The sequence below is a fragment of the Heptranchias perlo genome, unplaced genomic scaffold (genome assembly GCF_035084215.1).
Source record: "Heptranchias perlo isolate sHepPer1 unplaced genomic scaffold, sHepPer1.hap1 HAP1_SCAFFOLD_496, whole genome shotgun sequence".
Taxonomy (NCBI): domain Eukaryota; kingdom Metazoa; phylum Chordata; class Chondrichthyes; order Hexanchiformes; family Hexanchidae; genus Heptranchias; species Heptranchias perlo.
Window position 1 is genome coordinate 36,405 of NW_027139512.1, and position 15,561 is coordinate 51,965.

Consider the following 15,561-nt stretch of genomic DNA (forward strand, 5'->3'; position numbering starts at 1 on the left):
TCAGTTCATTGTGCTCAGTCAGCATTTTTTAATGTCTTTTCACAGGGTCCATCTTGTTTAGCAGAGTCCATTTTGTTTAGAAGTACATTAATTTGTTAATCATCATTTTTTATGTTTAAGCTTTAATTATGGGTAGTCTGGTTCGCACAAGGCACATTTCAGTGTGGTCTCGGGACAGTGACCGCAGCCACACACACACTAGTCGCCAAAAAGGTCATTTTTATCTTTAACCCAACAGCTTAAATTTTACTTTAACGCCACAAAGTGCGTGAGTTGATGTGTCAGCAGTTCATTTCTGCTTTTAAAGCTCTTCTCAAAGTTACTGCATTAAAAAGTCACTCAATAGTGTGAACAAGTTGATGTCTCAGAAGGTGGGATGAATTTGTGAATCCCTTCCCACACACGGAGCAGGTGAATAGTCTCTCCCCAGTGTCAGTGTGTTGGTGTTTCAGATCATTTGTTTTAAAGCCCTTCTCACAGTCAGAACATTTCAGAGGTCTCTTATCAGTGTGAACTCGCTGGTGTCTCAGCAGGTGTGATGACCGAGTAAATCTCTTCTTACACAGGGAGCAGGTGAACGGCCTCTCCCTGGCGTGAGTGTGTCGATGTCTTCACAATTTGTATCTGCATTTAGAGCTCTTCGTGCAGTCAGAACATTCAAAAGGTCTCTCCCCAGTGTGAACAAGTTGGTGTGTCAGCAGTTTGGATGAAATAGCGAATCCCTTCCCTCACACAGAGCAGGTGAGCGGCCTCTCCCCAGTGTGAACTCGCTGGTGTATCAGCAGGTGGGATGACCGAGTGAATCTCTTCTTACACACAGAGCAGGAGAATGGTCTCTCCCCAGTGTGAGTGCGTTGGTGTTGCAGCAGATTAATTTTGCTTTTAAAGCTCCTCTCACAGTCAGAACATTTAAAAGGTCTCTCATCAGTGTGAACAAGTTGATGTTTCAGCAGGGAGGATGAATGAGTGAATCTCTTCTGACACACGGAGCAGGTGAATGGCCTCTCCCCAGTGTGAACTCGCTGGTGTGACAAAAGTTGTGATGACAGTGTGAATCTCTTCCCGCACACGGAGCAGGTGAACGGCCTCTCCCCGGTGTCACTGCGTTGATGTCTCAGCAGTTCGTTTCTGCTTTGAAAGCTTTCCCACAGTCAGAGCATTTAAAAGGTCTCTCATCGGAGTGAACTCGCTGGTGTTTCAGCAGGTGGCATGATCGAGTAAATCTCTTCTTACACACGGAGCAGGAGAACGGCCTCTCCCCAGTGTGAACTCGCTGGTGTTTCAGCAGGGTGGATGATCGAGTGAATCCCTTCCCACACACGGAGCAGGTGAACGGCCTCTCCCCAGTGTGATTGCGTCGATGAGTTTCCAGCTCTGAAGGGTAATTGAATCCCTTCCCACAGTCCCCACATTTCCACGGTTTCTCCATGGTCCGGGTGTCCTTGTGTCTCTCCAGGTTGGACGATCAGTTGAAGCCTCGTCCACACACAGAACACGTGTACGGTTTCTCCCCGCTGTGAATGGTGCGATGTTTTTTCAGGCTGTGTAACTGGTTAAAGCTCTTTCCACAGTCAGTGCACTGGAACACTCTCACTCGGGTGTGTGTGTCTCGGTGCTTTCCCACTCACACTGATGTTTGAAATCTTCTCCCACAGATAGAACAGACAAACATTTCTCCTTCCACATTCAAAGGCCGATGATATTCAGGTCCTGATGAATCGAGTGACTCTGTCAGATCTTGACGTGCTGTTTGGTTTCAGTTTCCCTCTGCAAATCCTCCACTTCTAATACCCTATAAAGGAGTTTATAAAAGTCATCACTGTAAGTACAGGATAGAAATTCAGAACAGACAATTCTAGTTTCTACAAAACCTTCTTTCCTCTCTTGTGCCTCAAAGCTGTAAATCCCCGTCCCACACAATCTCCCTCCTCCCTCTGCTGCAATCCAAACCTATTGCATCATCTTTCAGTGGCCCTAAACCATGAGTGAAAGGTTGAGAGAGTGAAAGGGTGAGAGAGTGAATGTGAGAGAGTGAATGTGAGAGAGTGAATGTGAGTGTGAGAGAGAGAGTGTGAGAGAGTGAATGTGAGAGTGAGAGTGAGTGAGAGTGTGAATGTGAGAGAGAGTGTGAGAGAGTGAGTGTGAGAGAGTGAATGTGAGAGTGAATGTGAGTGAATGTGAGTGAGTGAGAGAGTGAATGTGAGAGAGTGTGAGATAGTGAATGTGAGAGTGAATGTGTGTGAATGTGAGTGAGTATGAAAGAGTGAATGTGAGGGAGTGAGTGTGAGAGAGAGAGTGTGAGTACAGCAGTGGGCTCGGTGTGGAGAATGAAGTGGGGCAGGTGGAGCATGTTTCAGTGGGGCAGCAGTGATCATAATCTCATTAGGTTTAGAATAGTTATGGAAAAGGACAAGGAACAGTCAAATGTGAAAATTCTTAACTGGAGGAGGGCTAATTCCAGTGAGTTAAAAAGGGATCTTTTCTGTGTGGATTGGAATCAAAAATTGGCAGGCAGAACAGTAATTGAACAGTGGGAGGCCTTCAAGGAGGAGTTGGTTTGGGTACAGAGTAGACAGATTCCAACGAGAAGGAAAGGAACAGCATCCAAAGCTCGAGCTCGGATGAATAAAGATATAGAGATCACCATTTCTCCTTCATTTACAGACGATCACTGACCGATCATCATTTCTCCTTAATTTACAGACATTCCCTGACCGATTACCGTTTCTCCTTCATTTAAAGACGTTCCCTGACCAATCACCATTTCTGCTTCATTTACAGATGCTCCCTGACCAATCACATTTCTCCGTCATTTCCAGATGCTCCCTGACCGATCGCCAGTTCTTCAATTACAGACACTCCCTGACCGATCTCCATTTCTCCTTCAATTGCAGACGCTCCCTGACCGATCTCCATTTCTCCTTCAATTACAGATGCTCCCTGACTGATCACTATTTCTCCTTCATTTACAGATGCTCCCTGACCGACCATTATTTCTCCTTCATTTACAGACGCTCCCTGACCGATCACCATTTCTCCTTCAATTGCAGACGCTCCCTGACAGATCACCATTTCTCCTTCATTTACAGATGCTCCCTGACTGATCATTATTTCTCCTTCATTTACAGACACTCCCTGACCGACCACTATTTCTCCTTCATTTACAGACGCTCCCTGACCGATCACCATTTCTTCTTCATTTACAGACACTCCCTGACTGACCACTATTTCTCCTTCATTTACAGACGCTCCCTGACCGATCACCATTTCTCCTTCATTTACAGACGCTCCCTGACCGATAACCATTTCCCCTTCATTTACAAACGCTCCCTGACCGATCACTATTTCTCCTTCATTTACAGACGCTCCCTGACTGATCACCATTTCTCCTTCATTTACAGACGCTCCCTGACTGATCACCATTTCTCCTTCATTTACGGACGCTCCCTGACCGATCACCATTTCTCCTTCATTTACAGACGCTCCCTGACCGATAACCATTTCCCCTTCATTTACAAACGCTCCCTGACCGATCACTATTTCTCCTTCATTTACAGACGCTCCCTGACCGATCCCCATTTCTCCTTCATTTACAGACGCTCCCTGACCGATCACCATTTCTCCATCATTTACAGACGCTCCCTGACCGATCCCCATTTCCCCTTCATTTCCCGGCGGGTAGTGAGGGGGGGATAATGTTCACTGTTTTATATTCGGGTCTGGGGCCGCACTCGGGGTTTGTAAAGCCTGAGCCTGGGCCTGAGCCCGGACCCGGGCCCCGGGGTTTATTGAGCCTCTTGCTCCGATCCTCTGACCTGCACCGAACGCGCTCCTCCCGCAGCCTCGACTGGCCGCGCATGCTCAGGACACACTGACCGATAATGAGTCACTACCGCGCCTGCGTGCTGGGCTCCACTGATTCAGATAGGGCACAATCTGAACCGCGCTGCATGCTGGGTGATGCAGCCGCCATTGATGATCTTACTGTCCGGCCGAAAAGCAAAGACATTGGAAGCAGGGAGAGCGCGTTTGGACCAAGGATAATAAAATAAACTGAAATCCCAGCGCTTCGAGCCATTAAAACCGGCACAAACACACAGCATTGAAGCCCCCCTCCACCCCGAATTTGGTGAACTCCAGAAAAAAAATTTTCAGTGACTTTTATTAATTTCGTTTTATTAAATGTTGCAACTGAAGGGTTCAATTAATGTTTATTTTCCAAATGCACCTCGGGACCGCCAGTCTCACCATTAATCCCGCCTGGCTATTAAGGAGAGTTCCGGACCAATAGGAGGAGCGGAAATTTATAGGCATTTCATATAAATCGTGGGGTGTTGCAGGGATCAGTACTGTGGCCTCAATTATTTACAATATATATCAATGACTTGGATGGAGGAACAGAGTGTCTTGTGGCCAGATTTGCTGATGGTACAAAGATAGGTGGAAAAGCAAGTTGCAATGAGGACACAACGTGTCTGCGAAGGGATATTGACAGGTTAAGCGAATGGGCAAAAAATTGGCAGATGGAATATAATGTGGGAAAATGTGAAGTCATTCACTTTGGGAGGAAAAAAATATTTTGCTTTTTTATTTGAATGGAGAAATACTACAAAATGCTGCAGCACGGAGGGATCTGGGTTTCCTCGTGCAAGAAAGACACAATTCAACATACAGGTGCAGCAGGTAATCCAGAAGGCAAACGGAATATTGGCTTTTATGTCTCGGGGGATGGTGCATTAAAGCAGTGAAGTGATGCTACAAATGTACAGGGTGCTGGAAATGTACAGGAACCTAAAGCAATTAAGATTAGTAAAGAAAAAGTACTGGAGGAATTAATGGGACTAAAAGCTGACAAATTCATTGGACCTGATGGCCGACATCCTCAGGTTTAAAAAGAGGTGGCTGCAGAGAAAGTGGATGCATTGGTTTTATCTTCCAGAGTTCCCATGATTCTAGAAAGGTCCCCATGGATTACAAGGTACCAAATGAAACCCCGTTATTCAAGAAAGGAGGGAGAGAGAAAACAGGGAACTACAGAACCTTTAGCCTGACAATAGTAGTAGGGAAATTGCGAGAATCTATTACTAGGGACGTGGTAACAGGGCACTGAGAAAATCATAATATGATTAGGCACATGCAACATGGTTTTATGAAAGGGAAATCGTGTTTGACAAATCTATTTGAGGTTTTGAGGGTGTTGATAGCAGGGTAGATAAGGGAGAACCAGTGGATGTAGAATATTTGGATTTTCAAAAGGTATTCGATAAGGTGCCACACAAAAGTTTGTTGAACAAGATTAGGGTTCATGGGATTCTGGGTAATATATTAGCATGGATTGGGGATTTGATGACGTAGAGAAAACAGGAAGTCGGAATAAACAGGTCATTTTGGGGTTGGCAGGTTGTAACTAGTGGGGTGCGTGAAGATCAGTGCTTGGGCCTCAGCTATTTACAATCTATATTAATGACTGAGATGAAGGGACCGAGTGTAATGTATCCAAGTTTGCTGACGATACAAAACTGGGTGGGAAAGTAAGCTTTGGTCTTTCAGCAACGTGTTGAGGAGAATCCTTGTTTCTGTTGAACATGATGTAAGAAACATGGACAGTGAACTCGTGAGTTTACAATTCTACTTATTTGTACAAAATGTCTTGTCATTCGTTAGCAGCAATTAAAAAATACACTTTACCCAATGGCTCAAAAGCTGAACTTGTTCCACACGGGAGCTGGGAAAGGCCTCTCGACATTTCAGCCGATCAACAATTGAAAGCTGAATAATTTCACCCGTTACACCGTGACACCAGGCAGCAGATTTGCCTCCCGAATTTTCCCTACACGACACTTCAAACCGATGAATCCCTGCTTCACGGAAAGAAGAATTGTGTGTTTGGTTCTTTAGATTTAAAGATGTCGTGCCGGCCGCTTTACCATTTCAGCTCTCGCCAATCGCCCCCTCTCCCTCCTATAAACAAATAAACTCTCACCTGCTATTGCAAGACGGGAGGCCCGAGGAGCCTCAGTGCCCACATGGGGACATGAAGAAGTCGATGTGTTATGGAACCGGTTGTACCTTGAACTCCAGTCAAAATGTTTAGAAGGTTCAACTACTTTAGATGGTGCTGGAGCTCACAACCCCAGCATTTCTCGAGTGTATAATTATTGTAGAAATAACGCGCGCTGACCGATTGCTCCACTGGAGCCGCGCACGGTCTGTGTCCCCAGTGCTCCCATCAAACAGCTTCATCCTCGGTCTCTCAATTATCACTTCCTGATCTTTCCCACACAGAAACCGCCAACCAAGAGGCGATTCGCTCAACATCCGCAGTGATCTTTAAAAGCTGTGAAATCTTAAACAATGCCCCTGAAGATAATAACATTTAATTATATTATTATTGACTAAAGGCCAATTTTTTCATGGTACTTTAAGGAGGATTTGGGCAAAGTGGGAGCTGAAATTATGAAACTCTCTCTGGGCTGTCGGTGATTGAAGAGATGGGAGTTATTTCATTTGAAAACCAAGGCTCGGAACTTCCTGATGAAGAAGTGTGAGAGAAGATTGTGGTTAGTGGCAGCAACTGGGGAGATCGAGAGGAGAGGGAGAAAAGTCAAAGTCACAGCTGTGACAGCTCAAGTGCTCCGCTTATCTGTAATATTTAGACAGTAATGTACAGTACAGGACAAACCAGTTTAGAATGTGACCGTGACATGTAAATGTGACGACACGTTCTTGTTTCTGGGCTCATTGAGGTGGGAGTATAATTCTCGATGCGAGGTTCATATCCCGGAGAATCCCTAATTTAGCCCGGGACTTTTGATCTTGAGCTGCGGTTCAAACTTTTGCGAAGAGGGAAAGGAAGTCCCCAAATCACTCCACCTGAATCTCAAGCGCTTTCGGAAGAAATTCAGTTCAAACAATCAGGACTTCAAAGGCACCTCAATGACCTGCACTTTCATTGATCGAGCTTTCTTTGCAATTCCATTCGACCTTGAAACCGCTCTGGGTTTTCATCTCACTGAAGCAGAGTGTGGCCGCTCTGTATCTGTGAGCATGTCGGTGACGAGGTTCGCTCTGATATTAGTCGCTTTCAATTTTTAAAATTTCACCAAACTCAGGGAAAAGAAACCGCGAATCGAATTGTCCCTGTAAGTGATGAATTGAAGGGATTGGTGCTCCAAGCAGATCTGGAAAATGCGCAGTGCGGTCGCTCAGGAATTCCAAATCCACCCTCTCGCCACTCGGCGATCATATTAACTGAGCTTTACTCTGGCCCAGTGTCACCGCGCTGAAATCGAGTATTTCTCCGGCACGTTTCTCTTAACTTCACAGTTGCTGGTTTAAGAGTGAAGACCGGCTCGTTGGATTTTCACTCCTGCAAGTTTCAACCATTCATTTTGGACTGACTGGAGACAACTGTTCTATTGGTCACTGCAATCAAAAAGTTGAGCTCAGTGAGTTACTGGTTTAGTGGGTGAATTCTTCACCTGTCTCGGTGGTGCTATCGGTTGGTGCGAAAGTTTGATGGTTCGAGCCCTAATTTTATTTTCCCTAAGGATTCATCATCTCAAAGTTCCAGGGTTTCAATGTGTGTTTTGTCTGCAAGAAAATGTACCGTGATCATTGCCGGCTGAGCAGGGCTGATATTCCACCATTTACCCTGTTGTCGGAGAGCAGGCACATGAATCATATAAAGGAATGGAACATTGGCTTCACGGAAATCACAATTCATAACCCATTTATTTTAAACGGGTTTATTTTAAATGAGTTAACACCTGCCTTAAATGGTAGACTTAGGACTGTCACACAAACAGGTTAAATCTTCATAGAGTAATTACCACGGTCATTTTTAGACTGGACGCCGCACGGTGACTTTGCTGTCAGTGAAGAGAGACGAGAAAGACCAAAGTGCCGTTTGCCCCTCTCAGTGTGGCCCTGAAGGACTGTGTCCAGGCTGAAGTTATGTTCCCACCGGACGATCCTCCCCCCAGATTGTCCTTTCTGAGCTCCAGTCAGGTGACGTTAAACACTCAGGAGGAAAAGACCAAAATCTACAACAAGGTGTTTAAAACAAAGCTGATTTATTTAACAGATATCCAGAATATTAAATTCCAGCCCAGTTATAGGGCTTATTAACATCAGAAGAAACAAACCCCAACTGTCAGAATGAACATGGTTCAGTCCTGGATGGGATTAACAGCAGAATCCAACCCCTGTAGTCACTTTTGAACTCCCTGGTGTCTCAGCACATGTGATGACTGAGTGAATCCCTTCCCACACACGGAATCATAGAATCAGAGAAAGCTACAGCACAGAAGGAAGCCATTCGGCCCATCGTGTCTGTGACGGCCGAAAAAGAGCTATCCAGCTTACTCCCACTTTCCAGGGCTTGGTCCGTAGCCCTGCAGGTTACGGCACTTCAAATGCACATCCATGCACTTTTGAAATGAGTTGAGGTTTTCTGCCTCGACCACCCTTTCAGACAGTGAGTTCAAGACCCCGACCACCCTGTCCGCTTCTGTGTATCCTCGAACTTTATCACTGCTATCCGGAGGTCGAGGAGACAACCATTCGCTCCTCTATGACATAAATCGTGAATTATACCCTGACCCCGACGAGCCCAGAAACAAGAACGTGTCCTTAAATTAAAGTGTTACAGACACATTCTATGAGAGGTCTGTCTGTGCGATGAAATGGTGTTTTTGAACAGTCATTCTGATATCGGTTTCCTCCTCAAACCTGAACAAATACCAATTCCAAAGTGTGACTTTGTCACTTAATTCCACAAATTAGGTAAAAATAATAAGTGACACAAGGCACTGCGGGGAGTTGAACCCAGGATCGCCTGTTTACAAAACAGATGTTTTAACCAACTAAACCACAGCACCAATTCACAGCACCTGTTCCCCACCTCGTCTCACTAATATCGATCAGTGACACGTTACTGTCTGTTCGAGGCACAGACCGTTTTATCTTTGTCTGTTTCCCTTGTCCGTTTACCTGTGCATCCTGATACTGCCTGCATTTCTCGCTGTGTTTATCTTTGTGTATCCATCAGTGCGTTGATACACGGATGATTAAGTGTGCTTGTGTTTCTTACATTAAATAAATTCGGGGTTCAGACAATTCTCGCTCTGACATTGGAGAACTATCGAGCTGAACTTTACAGCGAAGTCTTGTTTATTGTGGTGCTGAAACGAAAAACCCGAAGAGGTCCAAAAAGGGAAAAGGAGCAAAAACTTGTGAGGGAAAATAACGACAACAATCAAGGTATTTACAGGTATATTAAGAGAAAGAAGGGTGACTAAGAGTAATGTGGGACCCTTAAAGACAGATGGAGGTGATATTGTAATTGAAAATCAGGAAATGGCAGAGTTGCTAAATATTTACTTTGCATCGGTCTTCATGGAAAAGGATGAGGCGAACATAGCAGAGACACGAGGAAAACTGTAAATAAATCAAGGGGATTCAGTGTAAATAAAATAATGGCGATGGAGAAAATAATGAGATTGAAGATTGTCAAATCTCCAGGACCTGATGTTACCATCCCAGGGGAATAAGAGGAATAGGTAAGGAACTTGTACATGCTTACTCATGATCGATCAAAACTCTCTTGATTCAGGAATTGTTGCTTTAATTGAAACATTGTCAATGTCACTCCATTATTTCGGATGGGTCGGAGAGATAAAGTTGGAAATTCTAGGCCTCTCAGTCTGACGCCTGTTGTGGGGAAGTTACCAGTATCCGTTATTGGGGAAAGAATGACTGAGCACTTGGATAAATATGGAGTAATCAGAGAGAGCCAGCATGGATTTGTAAAGGGGAAGTCAAGTCTAACAAAGCTCGTTGAACTTTTTGAAGATGTAACTAACGTGCTCGATAATGGAGTGTCTCTGGGTGTTAGATGGACATTGACTTCCAAAGGCATCCAATAAGGGACCACATAAGAGACTGTCAACAAAAATGAGAGTGCGTGGAATTTAAGGCAACCTATTGAAATGGGTCGGGAGTTGGTTAGAAGGTGGGAGGCAGAGGCCCGGGATAATAAGGGATGTACTCAAATTGGCCGGATGTGATGAGTTCCGGAGCATCAGCTTTTTCCGATATGTATAAATGACGGAGATGAAGGAATAGAGAGCCGAACACTCACGTTTGTCGCTGACATCGAGTTAGGAGGCGCAGTGAGTAGTGTAGATGGGAGAATAAAGTTACAAAGGGAAATTGATAGATTCAGTGAGTTGGTAAAACTGTGTCAGATGGAGCTTACATAGAATTACATCGAATGTACATCACAGAAACAGGCAATTCGGCCCAACTAGACTATACCGGTGTTTATGCTGCAGACGAGCCTCCTCCAACCCCTCTTCATCTAACCCTATGAGCAAACTCTAATATTCCCTTCTCCTCAATGTGCTTATCCAGCTTCCCCGTAAATGCATCCATTCTATTCGCCTTAACTACTCCTTGTGGTGGCGAGTTGAACATTCTAACGCCTCTCTGGGTAAGTCTGTTTCTCTTGAATGCCAGATTGGATACATTAGTGACTGTATTAATGTTTCAGAAGATGGGATGATCGAGTGAATCTCTTCCCACACACGGAGCAGGTGAAAAGTCTCTCCCCAGTGTGAGTGCATCGATGTCTCAGCAGTTCGTTTCTGATTTTAAATCTCTTCCCACAGTCAGAACATTTAAAGGTCTCTCAGTGTGAACTCGCTGGTGTGACAGAAGGAGGGATGACCGAGTGAATCTCTCCTTACACACGGAGCAGGAGAACGGCCTCTCCCCAGTGTGAACTCGCTGGTGTCTCAGCAGGTTGGATGACTGAATGAATCTCTTCCCACACACAGAGCAGGAGAATGGCCTCTCCCCAGTGTGGGAGCATTGGTGCATCAGCAGGGTGGATGACCGAGTGAATCCCTTCCCACACGCAGAGCAGGTGAACGGTCTCTCCCCAGTGTGAGTGCGTTGGTGTGTCAGCAGATGAATTTTGCTTTTGAATCTCTTCTCACAGTCAGAACATTTAAAAGGTCTCTCATCGGAGTGCACTCGCTGGTGTGACAGAAGGTGTGATGACCGAGTGAATCTCTTCCCACACGCAGAGCAGGTGAACGGCCTCTCCTCAGTGTGAACTCGCTGGTGTCTCAGCAGGTTGGATGCCCAAGTGAATCCCTTCCCACAAGCAGAGCAGGTGAACGGCCCCTCTCCAGTGTGAGTGCGTTGGTGTGTCAGCAGATGAATTTTGCTTTTAAATCTCTTCTCACAGTCAGAACATTTAAAAGGTCTCTCATCAGAGTGAACTCGCTGGTGTGACAGAAGGTGTGATGACCGATTGAATCCCTTCCCACACACGGAGCAGGTGAACGGCCTCTCCCCAGTGTGAGTGCGTTGGTGTTTCAGCAGGTTACTTTTGCATTCAAACCTCTTCTCACAGTCAGAACATTTAAAAGGTCTCTCCCCAGTGTGAACTCGCTGGTGTGTCAGGAGGCCGGATGACTGACTGAATCCCTTCCCACACACGGAGCAGGTGAACGGCCTCTCCCCAGTGTGACGGCGTCGATGAGTTTCCAGCTGTGACGGGTAATTGAATCCCTTCCCACAATCCCCACATTTCCACGGTTTCTCCATGGTCTGGGTGTCCTTGTGTCTCTCCAGGTTGGACGATCAGTTGAAACCTCGTCCACACACAGAACACGTGTACGGTGTCTCCCAACTGTGAATGGTGTGATGTTTTTTCTGGCTGTGTAACTGGTTAAAGCTCTTTCCACAGTCAGTGCACTGGAACACTCTCACTCGGGTGTGTGTGTCTCGTTGCTTTTCCACTCACACTGATGTTTGAAACCTTCTCCCATGGATAGAACAGACAAACATTTCTCCTTCCACATTCAAAGGCCGATGATATTCAGGTCCTGATGAATCGAGTGACTCTGTCAGATCTTGATGTGATCTTTGGTTTGAGTTTCCCTCTGCAAATCCTCCCCTGTAAAAGGAGTTCATAAAAGTTATCAATGTAAGTACAGGATAGAAATTCAGATCAGACAACTCTACTTTCGATGGAACATTATTTCCTCTCTCATTCCTCAAAGCTGTAAATCCCCGTCCCACACACTCTCCCTCCTCCCTGTGCTGAAATCCAAACCCATCGCATCATCTTTCAGTGGCCCGAATCCATGAGTGAAAGGGTGAGAGAGGAATGTGAGAGTGAATGTGAGTGAGTGTGTGAGAGTGTGAGAGAGTGTGAGTACAGCAGTGGGCTCGGTGTGGAGAATGAAGTGGAGCAGGTGGAGCATGTTTCAGTGGGGCAGCAGTGATCATAATCTCATTCGGTTTAGAACAGTTATGGAAAAGGACAGGGGACAGTCAAATGTGAAAATTCTTAACTGGAGGAGGGCTAATTCCAGTGAGTTAAAAAGGGATCTTGTCCAGGTGGATTGGAATCAAAAATTGTCAGGCAGAACAGTAATTGAACAATGGGAGGCCTTCAAGGAGGAGTGGGTTTGGGTACAGAGTGGACAGATTCCCACGAGGTGGAAAGGAACAGCACCCAAAGCTCGAGCTCCCTGGATGACTGAAGATATGGAGATCACGATTTCTCCTTCATTTACAGACTCTCCCTGACCGATCACCATTTCTCCTTCATTTACAGACGCTCCCTGACCGATCACCATTTCTCCTTCATTTACAGACGCTCCCTGACCGATCACCATTTCTCCTTCATTTACAGACGCTCCCTGACCGATCCCCATTTCCCCTTCATTTCCCGGCGGGGAGTGAGGGGGGGATAATGTTCACTGTTTTATATTCGGGTCTGGGGCCGCACTCGGGGTTTGTAAAGCCTGAGCCTGGGCCTGAGCCCGGACCCGGGCCCCGGGGTTTATTGAGCCTCTTGCTCCGATCCTCTGACCTGCACCGAACGCGCTCCTCCCGCAGCCTCGACTGGCCGCGCATGCTCAGGACACACTGACCGATAATAAGTCAATACTGCGCCTGCGCGCTGGGCTCCACAGATTCAGATAGGGCACAATCTGTACCGCGCTGCATGCTGGGTGATGCAGCCGCCATTGATGATCATAATATCAGGCTGGAAAACAAAGACATTGGAAGCAGGAAGAGCGCGTTTGGAACAAAGATAATAAAATAAACTGAAAGCCCAGCTCTTCGTGTGATTTAAATCGGCACAAACACACAGCGCAGACGCTCCACCACTTTGGTGAACTCCAGAAATTATTTTTTCGGTAACTTTTATTAATTTCGTTTTATTAAATGTTGCAACTGGCGGGTTCAATTAATATTTATTTTCGAACTGCACCTCAGGATGTCAGTCTCAACACTAATCCCGCCCTGGTGATTAAGGAGAGTTCCGGACCAATAGGAGGAGCGGAAATTGACTTGAGGGGTGGGCGGCTGAGGGGTGAGTTGGTCCTCCAACCAATCGGAGTGTGTGAGGGGTGGGAGTTGTGGCACCGAATGGGCGGGTCGAAGCCCAGATGTCCCTCATTGTCTGAAACATAATTTTTGAAACCTAATTTATCTTAAACTCCTGGAGACAACTCGACCTTTCTGTTGCGTCTTGAAACAGATCAAATCAGATGAGGTGGAGCAAACATTTCAACATTTGTAAGAAAAACACATTAACTAAGAACAGCCAACATGGATCATTTGAGATAACTCAAGTCTACTGATCAAGTGAATGTAGTGGTTGTTGAGTCCATTGATTGTGAAAGGGTGTTTGGTAAGATGCCGGACAGGAGGCTTGTTGATAAAATTAGTACTTACCGTATTAAAAGGAATGAGGCAGTGTGGAAAGGAAGTTGTGTGAAGGGCAGAAAACAGAAAGTAGTGGTTAATGGATGTTCTCCAGACTGGAGGGATGTGAACAGTGGTGTCCCACAGGGTCAGTGTTGGGACCATTGCTAACCACAATACAGAGAATGATCTGAGCTTGGGTATGTGGGACACAAGGTGAAAATTTCTAGATGACGCCAAAATTGGCACCGGGGCAACTGTGAAGAGGAGTGTCAGAGACTTCACTGTGACGTCCACGGGTTAGTAAATGGGCCAGGTGAAATTTAATGCAGAGAAATGTGACGTGATGCATTTTGAGAGGAAGAAAAATGAGGTGAAATGTAAACTAAATGGACAAAGTTTAAAAGTAGAGAAGCAGAGAGACTTAGGGATGGAAGGTTCTAAATGATGCATTGTCTTATTAATTAACAAGTCTGAGAGTCAGCAACTTTAATACCTCATGAAGAAATATATGAGTAAATTCTCTTTCCTCTCCCATACCAGACTAAACATGCAAATCCCCCGTGTAGACGAGATCAGCCCTCTGGATAGAACCACGGACTCCCTGAGCTTGATCTCCGGTGTCTCCAGTCCCAACTGCCCCTTACATCAGTAGCCCCTCACTTTTATACCCTGTTGTGATCCATCTCTGTCACTGGAGCTGGAACTTCCCGAATCTGTGGTTTACAAGGACACATTGCTTGGTTCCCAGCAGTTATTTATCTTCAGTAGTGTTCTCATGATCCCTGAACTACCCTGCTTACTGTTAATTAGAATCATAGAATCATAGAAAATTTAGGCACAGAAGGAGGCCATTCGTCCCATCGTGTCCGCGCCAGCCGAAAATGAGCCACCCAGCCGAATCCCACTTTCCAGCACTTGGTCCATAGCCTTGTAGGTCACGGCACTTCAGGTGCATTAAGGGAGGAGCGGTGGATATCTCCAAGGTTACCCCAGCTCAAAAGGGAGTCAGATAGGAAGCAGCTGCTCAGGACTTTGTGAAGACCCTTTGTGTAGTTTCAATGTCTGGGACTTGTGTTTATTGATAAGTGTCCTCCTCAGGAATGTGAGATGTTTAATGTCATGGGACGACCCAAGGTAGCACCTGACAAATGAGTGGCAGACTATACCACCCAATGAAACCCTCTGTAGTTACGTAGACCTGTACCACATTCTACAGCAGGTGGGTGTTGCTTATTGAAAGGTATAAACATGCTTGTAGTGCTGACGTTCCTTTGAGAGTTAGTCACGAGCTTGAGGAAGCTGCCACTCTCCCTTTGTGCACAAGGTTTTCGAATAAACTTTAACTTGGTCAGCAGTTCCGTCTCCGTCTGGTTTTGATCCAAAAATTCGAGTACCTTTTAAATGAGTTGAGGGTTTCTGCCTCTACCACCCTTTCAGGCAGTGAGTTCCAGACAACGACCACCCTCTGGGTGAAAAATGTCTTCCTCAGCTCCTCAATAATCCTTCTACCAATCACTTTAAATCTATGCCCTGCCCCTTGTTTATTGACCTCTCTGCTCAGGGAAATCGGTCCTTCCTATCCAGCCTATCTAGTCCACACATAAATTTGTACACCTCAATTAAATCAATCCTCAGCCTTGTTAGACTCGAATTTTTGGATCAAAACCAGACGGAGACGGAACTGCTGACCAAGTTAAAGTTTATTAGAAAACCTTGTGCACAAAGGGAGAGTGGCAGCTTCCTCAAGCTCGTGACTAACTCTCAAAGGAACGTCAGCACTACAAGCATGTTTATACCTTTCAATAAGCAACACCCACCTGC

General features: G+C 45.7%; 1 protein-coding gene and 1 non-coding gene across 2 annotated transcripts in view; one reads left to right on the top strand and one right to left on the bottom strand.

Moving 5' to 3' along the window:
* Positions 1-15,561, top strand: part of LOC137313971 (zinc finger protein 268-like) — an 83,802-nt gene that overhangs the window by 35,728 nt on the left and 32,513 nt on the right. The gene's annotated exons all lie outside the window — the stretch shown is intronic.
* On the bottom strand, positions 8,809-8,882 carry trnat-ugu (transfer RNA threonine (anticodon UGU)). The gene has a single exon. It is a non-coding gene; the product is annotated as a tRNA-Thr (tRNA).